This window comes from Vombatus ursinus, unplaced genomic scaffold (genome assembly GCF_900497805.2).
Source record: "Vombatus ursinus unplaced genomic scaffold, bare-nosed wombat genome assembly UNPS02015404.1, whole genome shotgun sequence".
NCBI classification, from domain to species: domain Eukaryota; kingdom Metazoa; phylum Chordata; class Mammalia; order Diprotodontia; family Vombatidae; genus Vombatus; species Vombatus ursinus.
In genome coordinates, this window is record NW_020955182.1 from 573,372 (window position 1) to 592,102 (window position 18,731).

At 39.9% G+C, this 18,731-nt stretch overlaps 1 pseudogene; it reads right to left on the reverse strand.

Annotated features, from left to right (window-relative positions):
* Positions 1–5,342: 5,342 nt before the first annotated feature.
* On the reverse strand, positions 5,343–5,846 carry LOC114032163 (annotated as a pseudogene).
* Between the last annotated feature and the right edge of the window lie 12,885 nt (positions 5,847–18,731).

The window sequence follows — 18,731 nt, forward strand, 5'->3', positions numbered from 1 at the left end:
TCCGAGAGATCGCTCCTCAAGGGTCTATCCTTCATTTTCTTCTCTCTACATTCTCTTCATTTACAATCTCATCCACCACCACTACTTCCCCTACCACTTATATGAAGATGACTAATATATCTTTTGATGTCTTTCTGAATTCCAAGGCATTCCTCCTGTTGCCTATGGAAATTTCCACCTGGATTTCCCGTTGTTATCTGAAACTTAGCATGTCCAAACCTGAGTTTATCACTTCTCTCCCTGCACTTGCCTTTACCTTCACTGATTCTCTTTTGTAGCACAACTACTGCTCAGTCATCCATGTTCAAAGCATTTGGGTTAGCCCTGAGTCTTCCCTCTCCCTTATCTCCGGTGCTCTTACTATCATTTGCAACTTATTCCTTTCTATTTTCCCTAATTTCACCTCCCCAATATCTCTGGCATCCATTCAGTGTTCTCCATTTGCATTCTAGTCACTCTAGTACAGATCTTCATTTCTACCTTCAGTGTTTTATTATATTTACATTACATTATATATGATATTGATATTACAATAGTCTTCTTAGAGGCCTTCCTGTCCCTATTCTTCCCTCTGTAGTATATCTTTCGTAATTCTACCATAATCTTTCTTATACATAGATCTAATCATGTCCCTCTTTTCTTTCCAAATTTTAGGAACTTTACATTATTTTCTTTGTGCATTCAGACTCCTCAGCCTGCCATTCAAAGTCTTTCCCAACATGATAACACAATACTTTGACATCCTCGTCCTATTATTTCTCCATGTGCACCCTGTGCTCCAATTGAACTGGACTGTTCTTTGCCTCTGAATCCCCATTCTAAAATGTAAGTTTCTTGGAGGCAGAAACACATCTTGTCCAAATTTTATAGTTGTCAGAACCTAATATCCTGCTCCGCAGAAGGTAGGGGCTTTATAAGTATTCCTTTTTGTTGTTTCAAGATCAAATCATAGACCAAGAGATGTGTTACTAGAAGGAACTTTTAGAGACTGTTCTAGTCCAACTCCACCAATTTATAGGTGAGGAAACCAAGGCCCAGAGATTCAAAGTAACTTGGCCAAAGTTACAGAAATAGTAAATGGCAGAGGCAGGATTCTAACCCAGGGCCCCAGACCTCACAGCCAGTATGCTTTCCATCATACCTCTCTGCTGTTGCTCTTTAAACTGCTGTTCTATGTATATTTTGGCTTTGTCCCTATTCCCCAGAGACAAAGGCTAATGGAACATGATTTTCAGAGACCCATGCACTGCTTTCCAGTCTCCCAGCCAAGATGGTTCCATAATGACTGAAGAGATTTTTATTTGTTCCTTCTCTTGGGGACAAAGCTATTTGTACTTTGAAAGAAAACATGAGAGACCGTTCAGATGCTCAACTGTGACATTCTGTGACTGAAATTAATGCATATGTCTTTGCTAAAGACCAGCTCCCCAAAGAAAAGCTGAGCTCTAATTATGTCTAAAGCAAGTCAAAGCCTGGGTTATTTACAGCTTAGAATCAGGTATTTTGGACAATTTAAAATATGTCACACACTGAAAACTTGGAACCTAAAGGAATTTCTCTCCCCAAACCCACAAGCAACATGGCTTTGGTTAGAACGAGGAGGAAAGGTCAGACAAAAGCAGGGTTGACACAAACCATTTTAATATTCAGAATGCACTGGCTTCCCTTTCTGGTTGTTTTTAATCCACTTCTTTCTTGTGCCTCTTTCATTTCCTGTTGTCATTTGAAACAGAGACTCCCTGATACCCCAATTAAAAACAATGTTTAGCCTGAAACAGAACATTCCTGGAATCTCCTGGGTTAATCTGTTGCTAGGATTGTGGAATTATATGCCTCTTTGGAGATATATGTGTGGCCTTGGGCAAGTCACTTAATCTCTATGGATTTCAGTTTCCTCCCCTGTAAAATGAGGGGGATGGCCTAATTTTCTTCTGAAGTCCTTTCCAGCTCCAAATCCTGTGAGCCTATGATCTCATTCAATCCTGTCATTTTACCAGTAAGAAAATTGAGACCCAAAAATTAAAAAAAAAAATTGATTTATCCAAGGTCATTAGTCATTTACCCAGGTGAGGAAGTGGAACTTGTATTCATGACTCACAATGTTGAGATCTCTTTCCAAATATTGAAGTGTGAGTTTCCTGGAGAGATTAATTTAGTTATCACTATTGTTCATTTGAAAATCTGTCTCCATTTCCTGAACTTTGCTTCTCCAATGAGCCTAGAAATTAAGTGGAAAGAGCAAAGTTTTGCCTTAGTTATATTATCTCAACTCCTGGGACACTTGGTTGACCTAAAGGCATGAGACACAGAACAGATTTTCAGACAGTCAAAAATCTGTGTTTATGAGTCCTATTTTTTACACTTCCTGGGTTTCAGTTCTCTACACATTTTAAAAAATCAATGTTTATAGACCATTAACATGTATGAAATGCTAAGAAAAAATTGCAGTGTTGTGTTTATGAAAGCACAGGGGAAGGATATTCTGTAAATGTGTCCATAAAGGCTTCTCATGAGAAATCAGCAGAAGTTTGTGTTAATGCGTGTCTATTCTAGGGCTCGGTGTGCACTCGAGCTTGTGGTTAGGTAATAACTAAGAGTTATCTGGAAATTACTCCCATCTCTCTCTTTGACTTAGCCTTATGCTGGTGGCAAGATGTGTATTTCATCATTCTGAGGGTTCTCCAAAATGTCAGGCTGAAAGCATTGGACCCAAGCGCAAACTTCTGAGTGGATAATACTGTTGCTGAGTCCACAGTCTCACTCAGTAGCCTTAGGTCACTAGTTTGTGTTGTTTTGTCTCTGAATGTGGTTTTTGACTTGAATCAAAACAGTAAAAAAGTGGGATTTGGATTATAAATGTAAAACTGGAAGGAAACTTAAAGGTGACTTATCCCAATTATCTCATTTTATAGATGAGAAAACTGACATTAACATAAGTGAAATGACTTTTCCAAGGTCAAACAGATGAAAAGTAAAAAAGCTGAGATTCAGATTCAGATCCTCAGATTTCAAGTCCATGGATACTTCCACAGTCCCAGGCTGCCTCCATAGACTAATATAACCTGTAGGATATGTCAACTGAGACATTGTTAGTTTGAACTCCGACTTAGAATTTGTTTGGAGATATGTATATATAATTATAAAGCCATCTCGTCCAAAACCAAACTCTCTGAACTGGTAGATACGGGGAAAATATTTACACAATTCAGCAATCATACTGAGGATGAGGAGGGGATGCATCAGGAAATAGAAAGTTTGAATGTGTAAATGTTCCTGATTTCCTCCAACAAATAAATCACTAGTTTTGTGCAGAGCCCAGGTGGCTCTGCAAATACTTGGATAAGTCTCACTCAGGATCAGTCCCATTTTCTACAAAAAGGTTTTTCTGGTTGCCTGTGGATAGATACACTATCTAGTAGAAGGGACATCATTTCTATCCCTCAGCTGCCAAGAATTTCTCCAAATTCAGTCAGTTAATAAATCACTATTTTAAGAACGCCTCTGCATTTAGAGCATTCAAGGACTATACTCCCCAAACTCCTAGTGAGAGATTAGTGTGAACTTTTATTGCATCCTGTCTGAAGTCTTATAATTCCTGACTTTCCCTCCAGTGGGTACAATTGAGCCAAAACTGAATTAAAGGGAAAGTCTGTACCAAGAAGATTCCAAGTGTATTTCTGTAGTATCTAGTACAGAATCTTAGAGTTGGGAGAGACTGTAGAGGTCACCTGGTCCAGTCATCTAGCAAACACATGAATTCCCCATGTCTCTAAAACACCTGACTTTCTTTAACAGAGGGAAAGGACAGAACTCATAGTTTTAACAGACTGGGCAAGAAATAAAGCTCCTGCTCACCAATGATGGGAGTATCACAAAAAGTTCATTCATCCTTATGATCAAAGTAAAAATATCCAACACAATTATTTCTTTGAGGATTAGGTGTGAAGTGCTAAAGAGCTGGGGCCTGAGCCTTTAACTAGCTTTACACAGTATCTGATCCAAGGAGAGTTCTGATATTCTTTGTCCTGGTCAGACTTCACTGGAATAATGTATTCAGTTCTGAGCACAACATTTTAGTAACCTGAGTGAGATCCAGAAGAAGGTCACTAGAATGATGAGGCTACATATGACACTTGTTGTTTGAACTTTGTTCTTGAAGAGGACCATGACGTCAGAAAGATGATATCATGACTTGTAAGTGAATTGGATGTCAATGAGGAAGGGCCTTGCAAAGTAACCAGCTTCACTTTCTCCTCCAAAGCCATCTGAGTCCAGTGGCCAAATATAGATCAGGATGGGTGAAGATGGCCCTGGATTATGATAGTGTTATATTAAGAACAGTTGAAAGAACTGTTCAGCCTGTGGAAGAAAAGGTTTGGTGGAAGGGCATGATAGCTGCCTTCAAATATTCAAAAGGGTGTCACGTGGAAGAGAGATTTGATTTGCTCTGCTTGATCTCAGAGAGTAAAACTGGGGAAAATTGGTGTGAGTTACCAAGAAGCAGATGTTGGCATGATAGAAGAAAAAACTTTCTAACAATTAAAGTTATCCAAGAGTATAAGTTATCCGAATATGTAGTGAGTTCCCTGTTACAGAAGTCTGTAAGTGAAGGCTGAGTGATACTTTGAGTACATAGGAGATTGAATTCTGTTTTTAGCTTTGAATGGGCTTAGATGACTTCTGAGGTCCTTTATGATTCTGAGATTCTGTGATTCTGACTATGTGGTGACTTCTAATAATATTTGGCATTGTGGTATAGTAAATGTTGAACCTAGAGTCAGGAAGACATGGGTTCAAACCCCACCTCAGATATTTATTAACTCTGTGGTCCTTGGCAAGTGATTTAACTACTCTGGACCTCAGTTTCTTCATATGTAAAATGAGGAGGTTATGTTAGGAGGTTTTACATAGCTTCTAAGGTCTCTTCTAACTCTAAATCTATGACCCTACTATTTGACGACGGTGATTGTGTTTGTTAACATAATTTATTGAGTATCCATTGAATGTATGACACTGTTAAGAAGTACTGTCAATTCAAAATGCCAAAAAAACCCTGCCTATCTTTGATGGATTTCTAATTTGAACAAGAGGTGGTTTGCCATTTGAAATGTACTCCTTTTTTTTTTTTTTTTTTTTTTTTTTTTTTTTACCCAAAACCCTTGGGGTTTTTAATCTGGGTGTAGGGGGCAGGGGGAGGGGGAGGAGGAAGGAAGGTAGGGCTGGGGGCAGGGTAGGCATCCTAGTCCTTCCTGGGTATTTCCTGGGTCTCAGCTCAGGGTGATCGCCATGGAGCAGAGGGGTCACACCACCTCTGGATGGCTCCCAGGGTTCGGCTCCCCAGCTCATGATCCCAGCGCTTTCAGGATAGCTTCATTGGCTTCTATCCGGATCTGAAGCTCGGCCCGGGCTGCGTCTGATGCCCCGGACAGGTCTGAGCGCGCCTGTTCCAGATTGGATTTGGCGGCCGCCGGTCCGGCGCGTCCGGAGTCACGGCTTCTACTGCCAGCAGCTGCCCCGAGGAATCGGCGTTCACTCTGACACAATCACTGCTCACAAAATGCTTGGTGGTGGTGCCATCTTTTGCGTGCACGGTTCCCACACCGGGCTTCAGCACCTGCAGGGAGGGGACATGGGCGGCGAGGATCCCAAAGGCCCCACTCTGGGTAGGGACATCCATCTGCTTCACATTGGCCTCACCGAAATACACCTGCGTCGGGGAGGCGAAGGTGAAGGTCATCTGGCCGGGGGTGGGGGGGCCTGGCTTAGGCGCCGGCTGGAGGGGCCGGAACCCGGGCTGGGCGCAGCAGGTTGGGACCGCAGAGGCGGAGCAGGGCGGTGGGCAGCATGGCAGCGGCGGCGGACAGTCCAGGTAGCGGGAGCAGGAGAAAGGGCTGCCGGGCCAGGGATGGAGAGGTAACTAAAATGTACTCCTTTCTCACCTTTTAGACTCCTTTGTTATTTATTTGTTCCAGTCCTACTTTTCCTGACTTCTTTGTGAGGTTTTCTTGGCAAAGAGACGGGAGTGGTTGGCCACATTCTTCTCCAGTCCATTTTACAGATGAGGAAATGGAGGCAAACAGGGTTAAGTGACTTTCCTAGGGTCACACAGCTAGTAAGTGTCTGAGGCTGGGTTTAAACTCAAGTCTACCTAACTCCAGGTCTAGACCACCTCTCTACTCCTTTTACACTCCCTAGCTTCCTTAGAAGCATAGTTTCTCTGCAAGCCCTTTACTGACCATTCTTAACCAGTTGTTTACACTTTTCTCTTTTTCTCATATTACTTTGTACTCACTAATCTATGGATACCTTATGTCATAGGTAAGCTTCTTGAGGGCAGGGACGTTTCATTTTTGTTTTTGTATGTTCATCATCTGCCACGGTGCACAGTAGACCTAAGTTCTCCTCAGGCACGAGTGAATGACAGCTATAACAAATGGATTCAGGCAGGCCCCTTGATGTGTCTGGAAGACAGAAGAGCTCCTTCAGTTTAGCAAATTCCTAACATATAGGCAGAGGTTGGGTTCTCTACTTAATCTTTACATGTCTCTCTGTCTTCAGTTAGCCCCTGTCCCTATGTGGTTGAGGCAAAATTCAGCTTACTGGAAATGTTTGGGTAATGAAACAACAGGTTATGCCACAGTGTCTGTGTAGGTAGGCATTGGGAGAAGTTGGAGAAAGAAATGACTTTTTCTTGGAATTTCCTTCAACCTGGGTCAGTCAGTCAGTGAGCATTTATTAAGTGCCTACTATGTGCCAGGTACTGTGCTAAGTGCTAGGGTGAAAAGAAACACAAAAGATAGTCCTTCACTCAATGAGCTCACAATCTAATACTGGGGGGGGGAGAAAAAATGCAAACAACAATGTATAACTAAGCTATACGCAGGATAAATAGGAAATAATCAATAGAAGGAAGGCATTATAAGTAAAAAGGATTACAAAAGGCTTTCAGTAGAAGGTGTGATTTTAGCTAAATAATAGAGTCCATTTGAGTCCATAATAGATTTCCAGTCTCATGTGCAACTATTTTTTTTATTATGCTATGTTATGAAATTGTTTGTTTTATTCCATAAATTAAAAATAAAATAAAGTAATACAGTTTAAAAAAAATAAACAAATTATGTGATTCTGTCTCAGACAATGGCTCTGATTGAATCAGAAAAGATATACAGGCCCTGTTCACACTCAGGCCTAGTTGTTTGATTCAAATAAAAAAATTGTTTGTTTTTTTCACCCAGTTGAGGCACCAGAATAAAAATGGGGATGGTTTCAACCCCACCCTTGCATAATCTTCAAATACTTGAAAGGAAGTGGAAGAGGGTGTAAGGGGGAATGTTCCTTGTGGTTTCATTAGAAACCTGGAAGAGGTTGACCCAATATGTCCTAACATTCCTAAAAATGAAAGGGGTAACCTCAGGAACAGTGAGTTCCATGTTACTAGAGTTGTTCAAATAGAGAATTAGTATGTATTCCAATGGACCAGTCAGGAACCAAGCAGGGATTAAACCTCAGTGTTCTTTCTGGGATAGCACATTGCTTCTAGATCAGTATTGTCAAACTTAAATTGAAATGGAGGCCACCAATTTATATCCCTGCAGGACCCCTGTAGGCTGCACATTGACATAATTTTAAACGTAATGTTACCTATGGTTTTTTTATTTTTATTTATTGTGCTAAATATTTATATTTTATTTATTTATTTATTTATGTTTTTATTTATATATTTATGCTTTAATCTGGTTTGGGCCACACTTGGGAGTATTGTAGGCTGCCTGTGGTCTGTGGACCACATGCTTGACACTTTGGATGGCTTTGATAGTTGACTCATCTATTAACTGTTGTGAAGCAGCCTGTGTGAGTCCTCTGCAGACCAAGGAGTCTCATATCCCACTATGTGGTCTGGCTCCTTAACAGAAAGTTCTCTAAGCATTCAATGGCTTAGGAAGAAGTACAAAAGTTATAATTTGTTACCAGGCTTCAGGTGGGTCACGGGGACATAATTCTACCTCTACTCTCACCATAATTAAGTCACTAGAGACACTGGATGTTTCTGGCTGTTTCCCAAGATACAGGGAATTTCTGCAAGCTAAGGCTTTGCTTCGAGTTCAGCTGGCATAAGACTAGAGAAGTGTTTCTTTTACACATGCTCCAGATTTCCAATGGTTGTAATCTTAGGGAACTGGATATTACTTTGATGAAGTGAGAGCTACAACCCAATAATTTTTTTTTTAAATGACAAAATCAACAAATGGCAGAAAAAAGTCTGAATAGAATAAAATACCATATGAATTTGAGTCACTATGCCCACAGCAGGACAGCGTGCATCCTTAGCTCCCCATCTCTGTGCATCAACCTTTGACATTTTTTATCAAACCAAAAAAATCCTTTTAGCATCAACAATTCAAACCATCCCCTTGTCAGCAGCATCTTTCACTTCCTACTGTTTGTCCAACCCACTTGACATAACTATCACCAGGTTCATACTGAATAAGGGGTATTTTCAATTGGTGCATGAAAGTACCTATCAAGCCTGTCATGAAAAAAAAAAGAGAGAGATGTCATTCCCTAGGAAGTATGTCGAAAGAAGGAAAAAAAGGGCGATCCTCCCTGTCTCTGGAATCTTTCCACAGATCATAATCAATAGACAAAGATGGCTGATTTTCTCAAGTTTTCAGAGACTCCATCAAACAGACCTTTGAAGTATTTATTGAACATAAAGCAAGATTACAATAGCAGATAGTGTTGGAATTGAAGCCAGGAAGAGCTGCCTCAGATACCTACTGGCTGTGTGATCCTGGGCAAGTCACTTAACATCTCTGAGCTTCATTTACAAAATGAGGTGGTAGGAATAAATCATCTCCAAAAGCCTTTGATCTTATGATGTGATACTGTGTGTTGGGGAATAGATTATTACAGTATATAGATTTAAAACTAGAAGGGAAGTTAGAGGTCATCTAATTATAGCCCTTGGGCATGCCCTTTCTCACAAGGATACCCCTTGTGGATGGAATTAACCTATGCATCGACACCCACACAATACCAGAGCTTGTGAGCCCCAAACATTGTATTTATTTTCAACAGCTAGCTGGAAGACATATTAGTTCAAAACAAAAGATGTTAAGTCAAATAGCATTGCAAATGAAGTAACAAGGAAAGATTCCCAAATTCACATTACGGGATAAAATCTTACCCAGATTACTATCCCATCAGTGGGGAAAGGCAGGCATGACAAGAACGCACAATACCAGGGAACTCACCTGGAGGGCAATCGTATAGAAAATACATATGGACAATGAAAATGCTAGGAGGCATATATGTCAGAAACTCTTGTAGTCAAAGGCATATGACAGAGGTGAGGTAGATGTGTGGTCAGGCCAGGATACATGTGTGTCTAGAATAACTCAAACCTCCAATGCTGCAGGGCCTCCAATATTCTCTGTTGAAATCAAAACACTTTTCTCTGATGCTCTCCACTAGGTATGTCTTCTTTGTTAGATGGCATGTGTCTGCTGAGGACCATGTCTACTGGGCATCCCTGTTAGTCTCATATTCACTGAGAATTTCTCTTCTACTTCCTCTTGGGTTTAAGTTTTTCCAGGGCCATTTACTGCCTCTCTTTTAAAAATACCCAGGTCTCCCTCATCCTTATGTGATCCTCTTAAACTATTATTGTTAACTTTGGAGAAAGTAGTTTCAGTTGAGGAATTAAGTTGGAGGTGAGATTGCAAGGTGTTGAGAAGGAACTAAAGGATAAAATATGGAGGCACCAAATATATCTGGCTTTTTTTTTAAGTGTTTAGCTTTGGGAAAAAAGGAGATAGGATGATAGTTTAAAAATTTCTTTTCATCAATGAATTCTTGAGCCTCTTTTACCAATTCTGTTTTTAAGGTGTTCTTTTCTTTATTATTTTTTGTGCCTCTTTTACCAAGCTGTTAATTTTCTTTTCACAATTTTCTTTCATCACTCTCATTTCTTTTCCCATTTTTCCTTTCTCATTCTTATCTCTTTCTTTAACAAGAGTTAAAAACTCCTGAAAGACTAGGAATTCTTTTTTTTTTTTTTGGTCTTCTTCCAATTAGCATTTTTCTTTGAGGCTTTGTTTGTAGCTGTTTACATGTTGTTGTCTTACGTCTTGGTCTTCCCTCACACTGTAGTGGATTTTTATGGTGAAGTTCTTTTTGTTTGTTTGTTTTTTGCTCATTTTTCTATTCCATTTCTTGGCTCTGAATTTTATGTTAAAATTTGGTTCTGTTCACTTGGGGATGGGGAGGCACTGTCCCAAGCTTCAGACTTTTTTGCACTGCTGTTTTTAGAGCTAGTTCTGGAGGTCTACATGTTTTTGATGATTCCAAGGAGGTGTGATATAGGTAGAGGTGTGGTCACTGCTCTTCTTGTCTATGCTCTGGTCTGTACCCAGAAGGGGCCCCTGCTCCCCTACAGCTGTGGGTGCTAGCTCCTGGAACTGTGCCCAGATCCCCTGAACTCCTATAGTCACAAGGACTAGTGCTCCTCTCTGCCTTGGAACTATGACCATGGCCCCTGTTTCCTTGTGGCTGATCCCAAGTGTTCATTTCTACCCTGAAACTACAACCCAGATCTGTGTAAGGGCAACAGAGCTGCTAAGTAGCATCAGCTGCCTCTAGTTTCAGCAAAAGGTCCTCTGACTTTCTTACTGTCTGATCCTATTACCAGCACTGGGCTGAGAGCTCCCAAAGCTGCTGCTATGCCTTCCACCACTGACGCACTTAACTCCAAGTTTCATTGTTCTCACTCTAGTGTCACAGACCTCTGAGGTGGGAAAATGTCTCACTATGACATTTTGTTTACCACTCCAAAATTTTATTTCCAAGGTTTTTTTAAAGTTGTTTGGAAGGGAATGCTGGGAGAGTTCAGCTGGGTTGCTGCCTGTACTCCACCGTCTTGAATACCAAGAATATTGTTACATAGCTTCATTGTTATGTTAACATGCTAAGCTTCTGCCGTGATCTGAATGCAATTTCTCTAATGCCCACCGGTTCGATTCCCATGTTCCATAACTCTTTCAATATTTAACTCTGTTGTTCATGTTTAGACCTCCAGGGGGCATGATGAAGGCAATGTCTTATCCAGATTTCCTTAATGGATTCGGTACAGTGCTCCATTTTTCACATGACTCTTCTGGTTAAGTAAGCCCAAGAGGAAGCTGCTTAAGCTGACATGACTTCTCTAGTCTTCATAGAGAAGACTTATATATCTTCTGTTCCCTTCCCTCTACCCTATTAAATAGCCCCATCGGGCTTCTCAGATGAATAGGGCTATGGAAAAATGTTATACAATCTCACCCCCTTTACCCAGGAGGTATTTTGGGATATTCCAAATCCCTTGAAAGAATTTTGGCTGGGGATGATATCTTTCCTGACAATGGGATTAGACCATATATTTTAATTATGGCATCTCTAGGAAGGTGGGACAGAGAAACTTGTGTCATCATTTACAGTAGTCTTGTGAAACTCACTAGAGCTAATCCCTGGTCAGGCAGGCTGCCCAGCATTTTCAACTTCCTGAATACACCTTTTACAAGGAGGCTGTGGGTCTCACCTCCCCTATAGACATAATTTATTATACATTTTTGAACGGTCTAAAGGCATAAATTGCTTTCTGGAAGATCAGTGAATTTACAATAAGTAATCAATCTACAAACTCCTCAGTGCCTAATCTGAAACCATTTTTATACTCAGAGATTCTGCTTGAGGGCACTGGAAAATAACTTTTATTGTTTAAATTTAAAATACTTTGTGTTGTCTGTTGGCTGGCTTAGGAAGGGGGAGTAAGGGAGAGTCATGCCAACACAGGTTCATTCAGCAATTATATATTATTGATTCATGAAGTATACTTTTGGAAAAGTCATGAAGAAGGTGCCATTTTGGTGACCAGTTTGCATTTGATTTTACCATCTCTCTATTTAGTGAATTGACAAGCATATGTTCAATATCTATGTTTTATGAGGTATCAGAAATTTAAAGGATAAGCTAGGTGATGGATCTATGTTCCTTCCAGATAACTACCAAGCTCTCATTTCCTTCTAAAATCTATTGTTCAGTTGTTTCAGTCATGACAAGCTCTTGGTGACTCCATTTGGAATTTTCTTGGCAAAGGTATTGGAGTGGTTTGCCATTTCCTTTTCAAGCTCATTTTTTGCTGATGAAGAACTGAGGCAAACAGGGTTAAGTGACTTGCCCAGGCTTCCACAGCTAGTAAGTATCTGAGGTCACATTTGAACTCAGAAAGATGAATCTTCTGACTCCAGGCCCTGCTCTCTATCTACTGGACTACTCAGTTGACCCTAGCTAGAGTGTACTGAACATCATTTATTTGTGCACTTTCCCAAGATCTGCATTCTGTGCTCTCTCACTCAGAATTACAAGCTCTGGTTCAGAAACAATTTATTAGTCTTAGGACTATGGGCTTTTTCGGCTTTGGCCAGGTAGGTTGGTCCTTTTAAGATGAAGAGGCAGTGTAACCAGCATGTTCCAACCTATCAAAACAAAATTATGAAGAGGTATGCCTTGCTACACAATGACTTCTCTGAGACACCTTGTGACAGATATCCTGGAATCAGAAAGACCTGAGTTCAAATCCATTCTGAGATACTTTATAGCTGTGTGGCCCTGGACAAAACATTTAACCTGTTGCCTCACTTAGCTTCCCGGATTGTTGTTAGGTTCAAATGGGATAATATTTGTAAAAATGCTTAACATTGTGCCTGGCACCTAGTAGGTGCTACTTTGTGCTACTATACAAATGCTTATTTTCTCTCCTCACTCTTAACTTTTTTGTGTGAGCATCCAAGATATATGCATTCCTCTGATTTGCTGAAATATGGCTTCTATCCAACTTTATCTATTTACTATCATCCATTTGGATCTTGGCTGTTCTGTTCATCTCATTTTGACTTGGCTGGTATTTTGGTATCCATTCCTTCCTGTTCTCTCAGTTTTGTTTTGTTTTGTTTTGTTTTTTTGTATCTCGTCTCCTTTCTCCAATGTTTGATCCCCCTGATTTACAACCCTAACCTACTTTCTGCCATACGCATTCAAGATTTGACTTTTTTTTTTTTAGTTACCCAGCAAAGGGACATGGAGGATAACAAAGTCACCCTCTATAGGTGCTCAAGAATAAAAAAAATGATTCTTCATGACCAGTGTGACATTCTATGAGGAAACCCACTCGAATAGCTAAGAAAACAAGCTCTCAAGTACCCTGCATCATTCATAGCTGAGAAAAGTCAGCCATTCTTTGGACAGACTGAACAAGCTGAGACAACTAACAGTGACCTACTCCCACTCTGTACTGTCCTATTATGCCCACCATCCCAGACAAATTCATTGTGTAAGAAAGGGAACTTAGGTCTCCCTGCTCTATATGGTCCTCAGACTACATCCATAAGAATGTTTACTTGAAGTCTTGGTCACTGTCACCACTTCGTTCCTCACTTTTCTAAAAATTGACTTCAACATTCATAGCCTTGCTAAAGAAACTGACACATAAGGGTTGTAAAGGACTGTCACAGGAACCCTGGGTAAGTATTATTGTTCCCATTTTACAGATAAAGAAGTTGAAGGTGAGAGAGAAGTTAAAAGAGTTTCCTACAGGCACACAGGAAGCGTCAAAATTAGATTCATAAAGGTCCTCCTCACTACAAGTCCCACATACTTTGCATTTTCCCCATGTTACATCCAAATTTCAGTGATTCCCTCTAGCTGCTTCTCTTAGCTCAAATGTTGCTTCCATTCCTTGCACATTCTAGTCTATCCTGATCTGCATTGGCCCTTAATTGTGGAGGGCTGTGCCTCCAAGTGAGCCGATGTTGCCATCCATTTGCAGTTGGCTCCTTATTCTGTTTTATGTGTCAACCACTCCTATAAGCTGATGTCCAGTGACAGATTCATTCAATCTCAGGTAATGAATTCCTGGTTAATAAGACAGAATAGAAAACATAAAAACCACAACCCTTTTTTTAAGTCTTCATAGCTTCATTAAGAGCCCCTCATAGGGGCAGCTACATGACTAGACCACCGGCCCTGGCATTGGGAGGACCTGAGTTCAAATCTGACCTCAGACATTTGACACTAACTAGTTATGTGACCCTGGGCAAGTCACTTAACCCCAATTGCCTTGCAAAACAAAACAAAACAAAACAAAAAGCTTATCATGCCAAGAAAGCCAACTCTTTTTTAAAGGTTTCTGAAAGACCAGAAGAATAGTGTTAATAGAGTAAGTTGTTAATAAAACATTAACTTACCCCTCAAATTATTAGATATATATGTATATAATATATATATATATATATACACTACAATTACCCCCACAGTAGGACATAGATCTATTTGTTTTCTAAAAATGTTTTTATTGCTGTCTTCTGTTTTTTTTAATATCGTCTTAGTTATTCTCATTATCTTACCCCCTCCTCCAAAAAAACCACCCTACATAACAAATAGATACAAAAGAAGGAGAGGAAAAAAAAACTCAGTACAACCAATTAATAAATTGAAAAAGTTCATAGACATGTAATGTGTCATACCTGTGGACCTCCCACCTCCACAAAGGGCTGAATTGGGGTAGTCTTATAATATCTTTTCATTCAAATCATGATTGATTTTTATGATTTGTTACATTCACTTTTGATTTTGTGTGTGTTTTTTTTTCCATTTACATGTTGTAATAATTGTGCATATTGTTTTTTTGGCTCCATTTACTTCATTCTGTATCAGTTCATGTAGATCTTTCCATGCCTCTCTATATTCAACACGTGCATCATTTCTGATAGCACATTCATGTATCACAAGTTCATTAGCCTTTCTTCAATCACTGGGAATCTACTTTGTTTCCAATTCTTGTTATCACAAAAAAAGTGCTGCTATAAATATTTTGATCTATATGAGGATTTACCACATTATTTGCATTTTTTTCATAAAATGTTTGCACTATTTGTAGCTTCACCAACTTTTTTTTTTTTTGTATAAACGTGCCTATCTTTCCACAGCCCTTCCAACATTGACAATTGCCATTTTTTCTTCATCTTTGATAATGAAGTTCAAGATCTACAGGCTCTGTGGATCCAGCATGGTTTGGAGCTTCTTCATTTCCCTGAACAACTTTTTCATTTAATTTAGCAATCTCTTTTGCCCCAGATTTTGACTATCCTTGCTCTTTGCAAATAATTCACCCTTTCGGTTTCTCAAATACAAGAATCTGCCTTTCAATTCATTTTAGTTCAATCCAATTCCAAACACATTGAGGAAGCCCCTTTTTGTGAGGTGATCGGGGTTAAGTGACTTGTCCAGGGTCACACAGCTAGTAAGTGTCAAGTGTCTGAGGCTAGATTTCAACTCAGGTCCTCCTGACTCCAGGGCTAGTGTTCTATCCACTGTGCGGACTAGCTGCTCCTGAGCCACTTTCAATTTAGAGGGATAAGAAGAAAGACAAAATGAGGAAAAGCAGCACATATTTTCATCTGGATGGAATATGAAGGGGAAATTTTTTGAATTAAGGCTGAAGAGGAGACAGACTGCATGGCACGGTTGAAAGAATGCTGAACTTGGAGTCATGACAGCTGTTTGAATTGCATCTCCATCGTTTATTTAATAGTGTGACCATGGACAAATCACTGAAACTCTATAGGTCTCAGTTTTCTCAACTGTAAAATGGAGATAATAAAGCTTGCAATTCTGACCTCACAGATTTGTCATGAGTGTCAAAGGAGGTAATATATGTAAAGTGCTTTGTAAACTTTAAGGTGCTGTGTAAACATTAGCTACCATAGAGATTGTCTCATTCTTTGTATCCCCTATGTATAACACAGTGCCTGGCACATACAGTAGATGCATAATAAATTACTCGATTATTTTGTGTTGGCCTTTGAATACCACAAGAATGTTCCCAGTCATTCCAAACTTGACTCAATGTTTCTTCCCTGGGGCATTACCAGGGTTCTAAGCACAGAGCATACTTAGGTCACTAGGCTTTTTTCCACTTCTTATAATGTGTCCTGATAAACATTCAGGAAATTCTTCTCAGTCAAGATGGCAAAGACAGCTGATGTGAGGGACTGATAGGCATGAAGCCTCTCCTTCATGCCTTATGCCATAATTCTGATTTCCCTGTGATGTCCAGGACGTCTTGCCAGGAACAAATTGAGCATGGAATATTTCTCATTACTAAGGCCAAAGCCTATGTATTCTCCATACCTAGGGTGTTTCAGGAAACACACACCATTCAGTTTAATGTCCCACAAGAGTCCAGAGAACTACCACAGATCCACCTGCATGCATGTCTGCAGTTCTTCCCAGCCACCCAGCCTTCCTAGGAGGGTAGACCTTCCCTCCAAAAGGAGTTTGGCAGCTACTGAACAAGAAGGCCCCTTTCAAAGAGGTCACGGTGCCTGTGATTTCTGTCCTGCAAAGTTTGTTTAGAAATAGATCTGGTGTCCTGGGAGGACCTCAAGACAAAGGAGAAATGAATAAGTAGACCTTTGTGATTACACCACGTGAAATGCTCCATAGTCTGCCTCTCCTGTCTGCTAAATTGCTTATACTCCCACTCTAGTTGTAATTGGCCTTGATTCTTTTAAGAGCCTTAAGAAGGTAGAGATTCATTTATTGTGTGCTGTTTCCCTTCACACTGCAGAACCAGGATCAGTTTCTCTTGTACTTTTCCATCAGATACACTAACCCTAGTAGTAGGGAAAATTCCTTATATTGTATCAGAGTCATCTTTAGACATTTCTGTACCTGGGACAAGAGACAACAACAGATAAATGGGAGTGGAGGGGAGGAGGAAACTCATTTTGGTGAGGCTACTAGAGGAAGAAAGCATACCTATTGATATAATGACATTTCTAAGCTGTCAAGGGGACAAGAAGTGCTTCCAGAGAGAGGCCACTATGACTGCTACTGTGAGGGCAGGACAGGCAGTCAAGGACATATCCCAAGGAGGGGGGGATTTGTACCCTTGGAATTTTCCTCCATGGGTCTCTAGGTTGCCCTGCCTTAGTTAATGGTTTTACATCATAAGCAAACTCCACCTCTTTATCTAAAAGTTACTGCCTATATTAACCAAGACAAAAAACTAGTTTTGGGATATGAAGTGACCTGAAAATGGCTTACTGGAGATCTTCATTGTACCATATTTCAAGGCAAGCATTATCAGCTAAGCAGTAGGTTGGGGAATTTTCCAGTGTTGGAAGTTAATAGACAAAACCTAACCCAGCTAGTTTTAGTGGAGAATCCCCAAGTCATTAATATGTGGCCTTGTAATATACTACAAGTTGCTATTGGGCTGGTGGTTTACCTTTCAAATTTTGTGTTGCAAGATGAGTTGTCATTCCTTATATATATACCCACCACTGATGGTGGGAGGAAACGTGCAAATGAATTTCATGACATAGGAAACCAACCCTGAATTAAACGGAGACTAAGCCATAATGACCCAGTCTTATGGATCAGTCCACTTCAGTAGACGAGAGCAAGTTGTATGTGACAGCAGGTCATGCCAAAGAAAGTGTTGTTTGTATCAACTGGTAACTAAGCTATTCCACCTGCCCCTGAACAATTCCCCTACAATCATACATAGACATCAGAAGTCCTATAAGCCTTGTTGTATGATAGGAATTGGATGATGGTGGGAACCAATAATCAGGTTTCTTCCATTTCAGAAAAGGGGCAGGATTGTTAGCTCCACTGAGGTTATTATGTAATATAAGCAGCTTACCCAAGGAAAAATAATTGTATTTGCTTTGGATGAAATAATTAGGGCCACCATATTTTCTTCATTTAATTTTCAGAAAACAAAAAAGACAAATATTATCCTAGAGATCTGAATTTTATGTTGTTAATATTCTCAAGCATATTAATATTTTAATATTAAAAACCCAAATTTAAAGGCAAATCTTCAATTTACTTTTCTCCATGGTACCTAAAGTTGATTTTTCATTTTTTTCTGGGTACTTAACAAAAAAAAGCTATCATGTCTAAGGACCCATGGATTCCCAACTAGTTATAAGAGCATAAGCATGAATACTAAACTCTTTCCCCTTTTGATCCCTCATTTTGGTATGAAAGTGATGTTGTATTCTTAAATGCTATGCTACTGAAGTTCAAAGTCCCTCTGGAGCTTGAAGGACTATGAGTATGGCTATGGCTACTTATAGTTTGCTAATCATCCCAGGACAAGTCCAGCAAAGTTCAGAGAGGGGAATCACCAGGTTGGCAGCAGGGTGATGCATTATTGGGGCATAGACCTTCAAAAAGAATATGTACTATGGAATAAGGAGTTATGATCTGGATCAATGATGGCAACATCCACTTCAGAGGAACCACAGAACCTCCAAGTAGTGTAACGTAAGAACTACCACAAGGGTAATCTCACCCACTCCAACCAGTGTAGAAACCTCTCTTAACGAAGCACCAAGAACTGCATCTCCTGATGATTTTCAGCCCCTAAAGGTAAGGAGTTTCCACAACCTTCATTTACCATTATGGATTTATCATCCATTTATTGAACCAAACCTTCCAATGACTAATCTAAATGTTTTTTTTTTTCCAAAAAGATGTCCTATTGGTTAAATAGAGTCACACTTACTCTGAACAAATCTGGCTTATATAAATTTGAGTGCAGCCTATAATTACTGGGGAGGGGTTAGTGCATAGACAAACATTTCATTTTAGGCTATGTGACCTATATTCACAGGCAGCCC